The sequence below is a fragment of the Amblyomma maculatum genome, chromosome 11 (assembly GCF_055883805.1).
Source record: "Amblyomma maculatum isolate TAMU_Amacu chromosome 11, ASM5588380v1, whole genome shotgun sequence".
Taxonomy (NCBI): domain Eukaryota; kingdom Metazoa; phylum Arthropoda; class Arachnida; order Ixodida; family Ixodidae; genus Amblyomma; species Amblyomma maculatum.
The window spans coordinates 138,828,416-138,840,179 of NC_139354.1; the positions used below are offsets into that span (position 1 = coordinate 138,828,416).

At 51.7% G+C, this 11,764-nt stretch overlaps 1 pseudogene; it reads right to left on the reverse strand.

The window, feature by feature from the left end:
- Positions 1-6,742: 6,742 nt before the first annotated feature.
- Positions 6,743-8,949, reverse strand: LOC146175065 (uncharacterized; annotated as a pseudogene).
- Positions 8,950-11,764: the final 2,815 nt, after the last annotated feature.

Here is an 11,764-nt window from a genome sequence, read left to right on the forward strand (position 1 = left end):
CCATCTACTTCTCCTTTATTGATTATGCGAAAGCGTTTGACTGCGTAGATCACAGCAGATTGTGGCAAGCTCTCCAAGAGATGGGAGTTCCAATTCACCTCATTTGTCTCCTCAGGAACCTGTATGAAGGGCAAAAGGCCAGAGCCGGAACTGGGCATGGTCTTACTGATTGGTTTCCGATTGAGAAAGGAGTGAGGCAAGGCTGCATACTGTCGCCCTGCCTATTTAACCTATATGCAGAGTGCATCATGAGGAAGGCCGGTCTGGACGAGTCTTCGGCTGGAGTGAAGATTGCTGGAAAACGTGTCAACAACCTTAGATATGCGGATGATACCACTTTAATGGCAGAAAGTGAAGTGGAACTCAAGAGACTTCTGATGCGCGTACAAGAAGACAGTGAGAAGTTTGGGCTTAAACTGAACATTAAAAAGACAAAGATCATGGCGTCTTGCCCTATCAAGTCCTGGAGCATCAATGGACAAGAAGTGGAAGCTGTGACAGATTTTCTCTTCTTGGGCTCCAAGATTACCTTGGAAGGAGACTGCAGCCATGAAATTAGGAGACGCCTGCTTCTGAGAAAGAGAGCAATGGTTAGCCTTGACCACCTAGTAAAGAGCAGAGACATTAGTCTGCCAACCAAGATCCGTATAACGCGGGCTATGGGCTTTCCAGTTGTGATGTATGGATGCGAGAGTTGGACTGTGAAAAAGGCTGACCGCCGAAGAATTGACGCGTTTGAATTGTGGTGCTGGCCCAGACTATTGAGAGTTCCTTGGACTGCCAGGAGATCAAATCAGTCGATATTGTCGACCATAAACCCTGACTGCTCATTGGAGGGTCAAATTCTAAAGTTAAAGCTCAGCTACTTTGGTCATCTAATGAGAAGAGAGGAGTCGCTGGAGAAATATTTGATGTTGGGAAAGGTTGAGGGTCGGCGGAGAAGGGGTAGGCAGCGAACGCGATGGTTAGATGGCATCCTCGAGGCACTGCAGATGAAGTTATATGATGTTGGAAGATAGTGAGAGACCGGAACGCGTGGCGTGACATGGTCCATAGGGTCACGAAGAATCGGACACGACTGAACGATTTAACTGTACTGAAACTGCAAGCGAAGGGGGCTACAACGGCCAACATGGCAGTGCCGAATAAGACACGCAGCCTCCGCGTCTGGCAATGGAACTGCAGGGGGATCGCCTCAAAAAGGGCGGTCCTCCTGCAGATGATGAAATCAAAAACCGAGAAACCACACGTCATCATGCTACAAGAAACACTCACAACCGAACTGGACATTACGGGCTATACGGCCGAAGCGCACAGAAACTAGCAAGGCAGAGTCGTCGCTTTACTGATTGGAAAGGAGGTCCAATACATTCGGCATGAGATCCGCCACACAGCCTGCTAGAACACTTCACGATTGAGATAATACCGAACGACCATGTAGGGAACAAGCACAGCATCTTACTCACAAATCTTTACAGCAGCCGTAAGGATACGAGGCAAATGTTTAGAGGCATTCTGGCCACGATTGTGCACATCGTTAAAGGCAGTCCACTGATTACAGATGGAGATTTAAACGCCCCACACCAGGCTTGGGGCTACGCGTATCCTTCTAGCAAGGGAAATCATCTTCTCACGACAGCCTCCGATCTCGACTTCACGCTGATCACAGGCCCGGAGGCTTATTACCAAACCATACCCCGTAGGAGCACTCTAGCAGACGACGCGATGCCTCTGGGCAACGCCACCAGGCGATAAATTGTGGATATATTGTCAAAACGAATAATAATGCATTTAAAATCCACTGTTTCCGTCGCTTTTGTGGCGCAATGGATTAACACCACCCACCTTTGGACTGATGCCACTGAATCATCTGTTCGACTCCTGTGTTGTAATATTTTTTCTAATATTTGATTCTTTCAGTTGCCTTCACCGTAATTATTTCCTGCCTTCAGTGCGTGTATGTCACCTTTAGGGTGCGTTCATTGACACATTTTGGTAACAATCGGTATGACAATGGTTACGCTTAGCAATTACCTTCACCGTAATTATTTCCTGCCTTCACTGAGCGCATGTGACCTTTAGGTTGCGTTCAGAGACATCTTTCAGCAACAATCAGCAAACAGTGAGTGTATGTTACCTTTAGGTTGCGTTCAGACAGACCTTTCAGCAACAATCGCCATTTAGAGAGTGTAGTTTGCTTCAGTGCACCTACGGACTATGGTGTGCAATACGCGACCCAGAGACCCCAACCAGATGTGGCCCTTCCACTTGTCGAGACACCACACCGGACCTTACTTTCGTCCAGGGCATAGAGAAATTTGCCTGGCACAACTCGGGCATAGACCTTGGCAGTGACCGCTATATCCTCGGAATTGATGCAGAGATACCGGGAAAGAGGCAAAGAGAGTACAAACATCGATTGGGACAAATTTCATGCAATACGGACGCAGCCTTTCAACTCATCAGGAACAACCACCAATCACATGATAACGAGCTGGACCGAGCAGCTGAAAGCAGACATCGCAGCCTCGGAAGGAACAATTACCGCGGATGTTAAGGTACAGAGGATGGACAGTCGGCTAGCGAATCTTCTCGAAGCCAAACATTCCATGTTAGCCAGGTGGAAGGGTCAATGTCTTAACAAAAGACTTCGAAGGAAACTTGCCGAACTCGATAAGACCATTGAACAATACTGCTTGGTTCTCTCCCGACAACAATTGGACGAAGTCTGTAACTCCCTCAACTGGCAAATACGCAGAGGAAACGGGTGGGGACTAATAAAACACCTCCTCGACGAACACGGAACAAAGTCCGAAACTATGCAACGGATCACGCTGTGTAAATTAGTACACTGCGCGAAGCTAACCAGTACCGCCGAAGCCCTTCTGGATGACCTTGCCAAACGGTACCTACCGCTTAAATAGGGGCTACCCAGTGCCTTACAAAGGAAGGGCTATGACGGTGCTCCAAACTCAGAGCTGGTACAGATTTCACAGAAAGCGAAGTAGGCTTCGCAATTCACGAATTCAACAGTTACTCTGCAGCAGGCCCCAATGGTGTCACAAATCGGGCTCTTCAAAACTTAGAGGACGACTCGGTCACGTTTCTAACGCAACAAATCAATGAAGCCTGGAAACCTGGCCAACTAACTACCTGCAGAGTGAAAACATGCAAGTGCGGTTCTCATCCCAAAACCGGGCAAACCGCTGGGCCTACCCAACTTAAAGCCGATCTCACTGATGTCCTGCCTAGGAAAGCTAGCCGAACACGTCATCCTGAATAGACTATCAGAATACGTAGAAAAAAAGGTGTACTTGCTTACAATATAATCGGCTACAGGCCAGGTTTCTCAACGCAAGGCGCTATGCTACGAATCAAGAAAAGTTTGTTGGATCGCCCCATACGAGTCTCCAAGGCACTAGTGGGACTCGACGTGGAGCAAGCTTTTGAAAACATCCAACATCAAGCCATTCTCAAAGCCATATCTGACCACAGTCTCGGAACACGCTTCTACCACTACGTCAAGGCGTTTCTGGAGGAACGAACGGCGAATCTCCAGATAGGCGAGCACGTCTCGGAGAGCTTTAATCTGGGCGATAAAGGGAACGGCACAAGGCTCAGCACTTTCACCGTTCTTATTTAACTTGGCGATGACAAAGCTTTCTCGCGCACTGGATGAAATTGCTGATGTGGAGCACACCGTATACGCAGACGATGTTATCATCTGGACACCGGTAGCAGCGATGCAGAAGTGGAAGCTCGCATGCAAGAAGCCATCATGGTTACCGAGGCCCATCTTGTCCCAATGGGACTTCGCTGCTCTTCTAGGAAATCCGAACTGCTCACTTACCAGCCCCCAAGACTAAGGAACCCGTCCAACGACTGGCGCCGGCACCACACAACATGCATAGTCACACGACAGGGATGGAAAGCGCATACCTACGGTCGACAAAATACGAATTCTAGGATTAATAATCCAAAGCAACGGGTCCAATTGGGCGATGCTCGACAGCATCACGATAAGATTGCAAACGCGATCCGGATGTTTCGGCGCATCATGAATAGGCACAGGGGACTGAGCGAGGACAACGCCATTCAAATGGTCTACGCTTTTGTACTCTGTGACATCACATACGTGGCTGCGATGCTGAACTGGAAAATGAACATTAAAGAAGGCTTGAAGTACACATACGCCGAGCTTTCAAGACAGCGTTGGGGCTCCCCGATAATGCCTCCACTGAACTACTCTTACAGCTAGGAGTGCACAATACCCTTGCCGAAATCGTCGAGGCACAGCACACGGCACAGATTGCACGCTTATCAAGCACGAAAGCAGGCAGAGAGATTCTCGTCAAGCTCGACCTGAACACCATAGTAGAAAGGGACAACGTCCTACAGTTACCTAAAGTCGTGCGAGAAGCAATCAAAGTGTTCCCCTTCGCAAGAAACGTACACCCGGCTCGCCCGCGCCAAAGCCCTCGCTGCGGACGCGGTAGTTTCCTGACCAGACACCTTTCGTGAGTGGAGCGTACATACCGCAAAAGCATGCCTACTCGGTAGCAGTAGTCGACGGACACGGGCGTACGCGCAACTCACTCGCACTTTACACCAAGAAGCCAGAGGTAGCTGAACAAGCAGCGATAGAACTAGCTCTAAAAGACTCCAACTTCACAACTGTATACAGCAACTCTAGAGCAGCCACTCGAGCTTTCGCCAAGGGCGGGATAGACAAGACGACGCTGCGGATATTAGGCGGATGTGAAATCACCGATCACTCCATCGTATGGTTCCCGGCACACATGGGCAGCTTAGGGGCGTTTGCGGAATCTCAACGAGATGGGACACCAGGCTGCGCGAGGACTCATCGACCGCGTCCATACGATTTCCACCGCTACTCAACATATCCAGTACAGAGATCAGTTATTCACGTACAACGAGCTCACTAAGCACTTTTATCTAGGCAGACGAGCATTTCCCCTCCCGGATAAGAAATTAACCCGCGCGCAGTCAGTCACGTTACGCTTGATCTAAACGAACTCATACCCCAACCCCTGGCGCATGAAGCACATCGACCCAGACTACGACGAAAATGTGTGTGAACGATGCAGTGACCGTGTAGACTTAAACCATATGCTGTGTGGTTGTGCATCGAGTGACGCCTACGTCAAGAGCAAGGAACATTGAGACAAAGTGTTAAAAAGTGCTTCACTACATGAAAAGCTTCGGACTGTTCAGGAGGCGCGCGCTGCGGCGGAGAGCTTTGGGCTCTGTGCCGACGTGGGAGCTGCCCTCAGCACCTGGCGCCTAGCCAAGTGTCCTTCAGGACCCCTATTGTGGGACATAAAGTTTTACCAAACCAAAACAGGGATAATAGCCCTCTCTAGGCTGCACGGCCAACCGTACAAGAACACAGCCAGTATAGGGACACACAAGTGAGCTCGAGCAGCGCAGCAGCACTTCGTCGTTCTCATCCTCGTCTTCGTGATATCATCGCATAGTTCACTGCATCCTCGTCTTCGTGATATCATCGCATAGTTCACTGCAATTTCTCCCGGAGCGAAGAGAAGCCACCCTGGCGACCTATGGCGAGGGCAAGGGGAGCAGATCGTAGTACGGCCAACCGTACAAGAACACAGCCAGTATAGGGACACACAAGTGAGCTCGAGCAGCGCAGCAGCACTTCGTCGTTCTCATCCTCGTCTTCGTGATATCATCGCATAGTTCGCTGCATCCTCGTCTTCGTGATATCATCGCATAGTTCACTGCAATTTCTCCCGGAGCGAAGAGAAGCCACCCTGGCGACCTATGGCGAGGGCAAGGGGAGCGGATCGTAGTACGTTTTTAGGCGGCTCACGTGCACAGTTTCGCGGCGGGAGTGAGGGGCTCCACGATATAATTCACAGGGGAGGTTTGGTGGCCGATGCGGTAGGGGCCGTGGTACTCGGTTCGAAATTTTGTTAACAATCCCGGTGGGGTGCTAGGAACCCAGAGTCAAACAAGGGATCCTGCAGGAAAAACCTGTGCTGTTTGATTTTTGTCGTGATGGTGCTTTTGGCGGCCTTGAGATTCCGATGTAAAACTCCGGGCCAACTGGCGACATTGCTCCGCATGTTTGATAACGTTTGAAAGCGGAGTCCAATCGGAGGAGTCGGGACGATATGGTAAAATAGTGTTCATCATGGACGAAGCTTCACGCCCATAAAGGAGGAAGAATGGGCTAAATCCAGTGGTTGACCGCGTGGCGATATTATACACATACGTCACGAAAGGAAGAACAGCGTCCCAGTTGGTCTGATCAGCGGCAACGTACATTGTGAGCTTATTTTCGAGAGTACGATTGAAGCACTCAGTCAACCGGTTAGTTTGAGGATGGTAGGCTGTGCTGGTCCGATGTGTGATGTGCCATTGGGCAAGTAGAGCTTCAACGACGTTCGGAAGGAAGATGCGCCCTCAATCATTCTGCAGGTCTCGCGGCGCGCCGTGGCGAAGAACAAAATGATGTAGCAAGAACAGGGTTTCACGGGCAGTAGCGGCAGGTAAAGCGGCGGTCTCGGCATACCGGGTGAGGTGGTCGATGCCGACGATAATCCACCGGTTCCCAGAGACCGTGCAGGGAAGTGGCCCGTAAAGGTCAACGCCAGCGCGATCAAAAGGGTGGGCTGGGCATGGGAGTGGTTGATGATGATAAGCTCTTTATTTACTCCCAAAGAAGGGGAGCCAGCCAAAAGACTGGTTGCACTGCTTAGAGAAGGTCAGCAGGGATTCCTTGGGACTCTGCGGCCTCCAATGCGAAAAAAATGAGCTGGCGCTGTTGGGCGAGCTCGATGGTACGCAGGAGGGACTCCCACGCATCCACTGTAGCTATATTGCCTGCGTTGTGTCGTGTACATGTTCACACCATGTGAATGAATGTGGCCGGTTGTGAGCAGTGTTTGCAACTAGGTGCAGTAAGATTTGGGAAAATATTGCTATATAGTCAGAGGTTTGGAAATGTTCCTGTTTGTACTTTGCGCCAATGGACGGCCTCGCACCGGGATAGTTCCCGCTGTGCTGGGGGGTGTAGACACCGTTCGAGCCGATAATGCTGGAGGATGTCCGTGTATGTAACGAGACGTAAATGAGTGCCTTGGGGAGTGTCAGAGGAAGCGGCAGGCTGAGGAGGGTGCTCCGCCCGGTAGCTGAGTTCTTGGGCTAGAGCATGCGCCTGTGCGTTCCTGCTGATCACCTCATGGGCTGGGGCCCAGATGAGAAAACGAGGTGTAGACGGTAAGGGGAGAGATCGGAAGATAGTGTGCGCCTGTCGGGATATACGACCTGCATCGAAGTTGCGAATCGCCTGTTGGGAATCGCTACCCACTGCTTTGGTGGATGAGTCGGTCAGAGCTAACGCGATGGCAACCTCTTCCGCGGTGGTAATAGTTGCGGCGTTGAGGACACTGCAGGCGTTGTGCCAGTTTCGGTGCGGTGCCAATGCAACCGCAACCATAGAGGGGCGAAGGGGGTGGTGGGAGGCATCTGTGTATGTAACCTCGGGGCGACCGGTGAAACGTTTGTGGAGTTGCCGGGCTCGGTCGGCTCTGCGTTCTGTATGATACTCTGGATGCATACGTTTGGGAAGCGGAGGTATACGAAGACTGACTCTCTGCTTAGGCATGAGGTCCATATACGTAGAAGTGGCCCTCAGAGGGGTGATTCCCAACTGGCTCAGTACTGCACGGCCCTCTTGTGTCAGCGAGAGGCGCTCATATTTGGAAGTTAGAGTCGCTTCAATCAGCTCGTCGACTGTGTTGGAGATCCCGAGGGTCACCAGTTTGGTGGTGGAAGTGGACATGGGTAGGCGCAATGCTGTCTTGTATGCCTTGCTTAGTGACGCATCAAGTCGCTCCCGATCTGTTCGTGTGAGGCGAAGGTAAAGGGCGACGTAGGCAATGCGAGTACAAACGAAGGCTTGTACTAGGCGCAAAAGGGTGGATTCGCGCATGCCCTTATGCTTGTTGGCAACTCTCTTGAGAGGGCGGCTGATCTGGATTAAAGATTGATCTATTCGCTGAAGAGTAGTGGCGTTTCCTCCATTCTCTTGTAGATGAAGGCCCAGGATACGGATTCGGTCGATACGAGGTATGGGAGTGCCCTGTACTTGCAGATTGAAGGATGCCGGAGGTTATCTGGGGTGTCTACCCTGGGTTGGGACAATGATGTATTCAGACTTGGTGCCCGAGAAGGATAGGCCGACTGTAGCCAGGTAGGTACCAACGCGATGGATGGCTATCTGCAAAGTCTCCTGCCGTGTGGAATTCACAGAGTGAGGTCATCGGCGTATAGGCTGTGGTGCAAGTGGGGGATATCTGCCGAAAGATTGGGTAGGCCAAGCAGTGCAATATTGAACAGGAGTGGGGAAAGCACTGAGCCTTTGGGTGTACATCGGCTTCCAGGAGAGATGATGGAAGGATATCCTGAGCCGGTGTCAAGTTGCACTGTGCGGTTCGTGAGAAAGTCGCGCATATATGCATACGTTCGTTGTCCCACCCCTAGGTTCTGGAGGTTCTGCAGAATGGCTTCGTGCTGGACATTGTCAAAGGCCTTCGCGACATCTAGACCAACCATGACTTTGGTGTCCAAAGTGCTGTGTGTCAGCACCTGATGCTTGAGCAAGAGTATGATGTCTGGAGCCGCAAGGTGTGGTCGAAAATCAAACATCGTGTCATGAAGTAGGTGACGTTCTGCTAGGTAACAAAGAAGACGGGTCTGAATTACATGCTCCAATAGTTTTCTCACCCAGGACGTGAGAGAAATGGGGCGGAGGATCGAGAGAGTAGGTGGTTTGCCCGGCTTGGGGATGAGCACGAAGTTGGCGCATTTCCATTCTTGCGGGATGGCTCCCCGCTCCCAGCATTTTTGCAGAAAGTCTGTGGGCGCATGAATCGAGGCGTCTTCGAGGTTCCGAAGCATACGGTTAGATATCGATTCCGGCCCTGCAGATGATTTTGTCTTGAGACGATTGAGCTCTGCTCGTACCGCCGGTAAAGTGATGGGAGCATCCAAACGGACGTTTTCCTTCCCCTGATAAGGAGGGAGAGCTTTCAACGGTCCTGGGCGGTAGTAGGTGTCTACTAGCTCCTGTTTCAGGGCGTCTGAGGTGCCGGGAAGATGGTGGAATATACACTGGAGCTGCTGGCGAGCTTGGAACTTGCTCTCTTCAGGGTCCAGGAGGTGACGGCGTAGTTTCCAGGTGCTTCTGGGGTTAGGGGCCTTATTCTTCTGGTCACATATATTGTGCCAGTTTGCCGTGTAAGCTCTACGGCATAGTTCTCTATGTTTGTATGGACTCGGGCGAGCCGTCGTCGAAGATTCCGATCCAACTTGCGAGTTTGCATCAGGGCCTCTAGTTTGTGCTTGCGGTCCCACCGTTGGGCATATCTTTCACAGCTACTTCAGCAGTGACACCTGCAACTTGTTTGAAGATGACGGCTGACCAATCGGCGATGTCTTTCATAGGTTGGGAAGAGCCTTGCTCTTTTCGCTTGGCGCGAAAGCAGTCCCAGTTGACCACTTTAGCTGGTCGCGTACATTGTCGAGTAGGCTCCTGAATGATAATCTCCAGAACGTAGTTGTCGCTTCCTAATATTTCCCGAGTACTGTTCCAAGTAGGTGCAATACCCGGTCCCGTAAAGGCGAGATCCGGGGCTGTGTCCCGCGAGACGCCCGTTCCTCTACGAGTGGGTTGGGTGATATCCGTTAAGAGGTTCAGGTGGAGTGTGTACCAATCGTCCCAAAGCAATCGACCTTTAAGCGTGTCGTAGTGGTAACCCCATGCTTGATGCGGAGCGTTGAAATCCCCGAGAATAATAAGAGGTTACCGTCGCGCTAGCTGCTGTACTCGGAGGAAACGTGGTCCGAAGACGGCCTTGCGTGATCGGGGTGGGCTGTATACGTTCAGCACGAAGAGGCATTGCCTGGTCGCGCGAGAGGGTCTGGGGATAATTTCGAGAAGAATATGGTCTGGGAAAGTGGAGTCTAGCTCATCTAAGATAACCGTAAGGTTTCGCCTAACTAGAGTAGCCACTTGAGAGTTTGCTCTTCCCGATGTGTATGTCCAATATCCAGCCAATTTCGAGTGTTTCCCTGCTTCTTGAAGGGCAAATATTTCTGGGGGGTCGCTCGCGGTAAGGAACTGCTGAAGGACCGCGCTCTTGCGCGTGAACCCCCTGCAGTTCCAATGCCAGATGGTAGTGTTACCCGAGCGAGCCGCCATGATTAGGTTGGGAGAAGTACGGAGTGGAGGTCGTTGGGTGATTTGGCGTCTGAACCGGGAGCGGGGTCATGCTTTCATGTTTGCAGAGGGAGTCGATTGCCTTACCAAGAGATTCTAGCTGTAGAGCAAACTTAGAGCTGAGGGTGCGAAAGGAGTTCTCAATATGTTCCTCTAGCGTTTGGATATGGCCTTGAAAGAAGACGCCCTGTGCTTCGAGGCGTGCTATCTGTGCGTTTATGTCTTCCGTTTGTGTATCGCCCGCGGCAAGAGAAGAGCCTTATGTCTGTGGGCAGTGCCAGCTGGTGCGGGGAAAGTAGGAAGAGGAGCGTCTGAACATTTCTCGATAGTTGTGACTCTCTGAATCAGTTGTGTTAGGGCGGCCGTGAGGTGTGTAATGGCTTGTTCGAGTGCGTGAGAAGTGGTAGTCCCTTCTAGCGTACTCACCGCGTTAGGTGGAGCCGGTGACGGTCTTGGCGGAGCCGGGCCCTGGAGCTGCCCCGGTGGAGCAGGTTGCTGCTGCTGCTGCTGCTGCTGCTGCTGCTGCTGCTGCTGCTGCTGGATGACTGCAGGCGCACCTGTCCGCGTTCTGGACGGCGTCCTAAATGATAGCCTTGAGGCATTGGGCCCGAGGGGTGGGAAGGCGTCCGAGCGATTCCTGAGACTGCATTGATTGCTGCCGGAACGTTGGCGGTCCCAGCGGCTGGTGTGTTGTAAACTTACCCGGCGTGAGGATGCTTGTTCTTGCTGCTTAGCAGCTTCAGCCTGTCTGCGAGTTTCCTCCGACGGCGCTTGATGGCGTAGGGAGTGCGAAATATTTATTTGCATCGGCTGTCGCCCGTGAGGTGTTCTTTTCCGCAAAGACGGAGGGTCGGCGTACAGGAGTGGTCGTTGTCCGGGTTGGAAAGCCCACAGCCTCGGCATTTGGTAACTGTGCTCATGCATACGTCGGATCGGTGGCCGAGCTCGGCGCAGCGGTAGCATACCTCATATTTCTTTTTGAAGATGGTACAGCCGTGTCTGCTGTTACAAAAATAGATCCATGCAGGGACCTGGGGTTGGGCGAAGCTGATCAGCACGGCAGTGGTGTTGCCGACTCTTCTGAAGTTCTCGATAGGAGGGTTTCGGTTGCCCTGGAGTTCTGCTTGAATAGTTGCATGATCGAGACGGAGATCAACCCCTCTGATCACTCCTCGTCCTGAGCAGTCGTCTGGTGCACAGTACACTGATATTCCGTACGATCCTTGGTCGATGACGAGCTCTGTAAGATGTATGATGCGCTCAGTGCGTTCGACATTTTGTGTGCAGGAGGCGAAAGCGTTTTGTAGGTAGTTGGTTTCTATAAGGCCCTCATGCCGAATGGAATCGCAGGTGAAGTTTGCTGCTGTGTAGACCACTTCGAGCAGTTGTGGTTGTAAGGGGCCAGAAGCACGAGGTGTGGATGACTTCCGGCATTGACAGGCGATGCAGGAGCGGACGTATTTGCGAATATAACCGCACATGCTGCGCCAATAG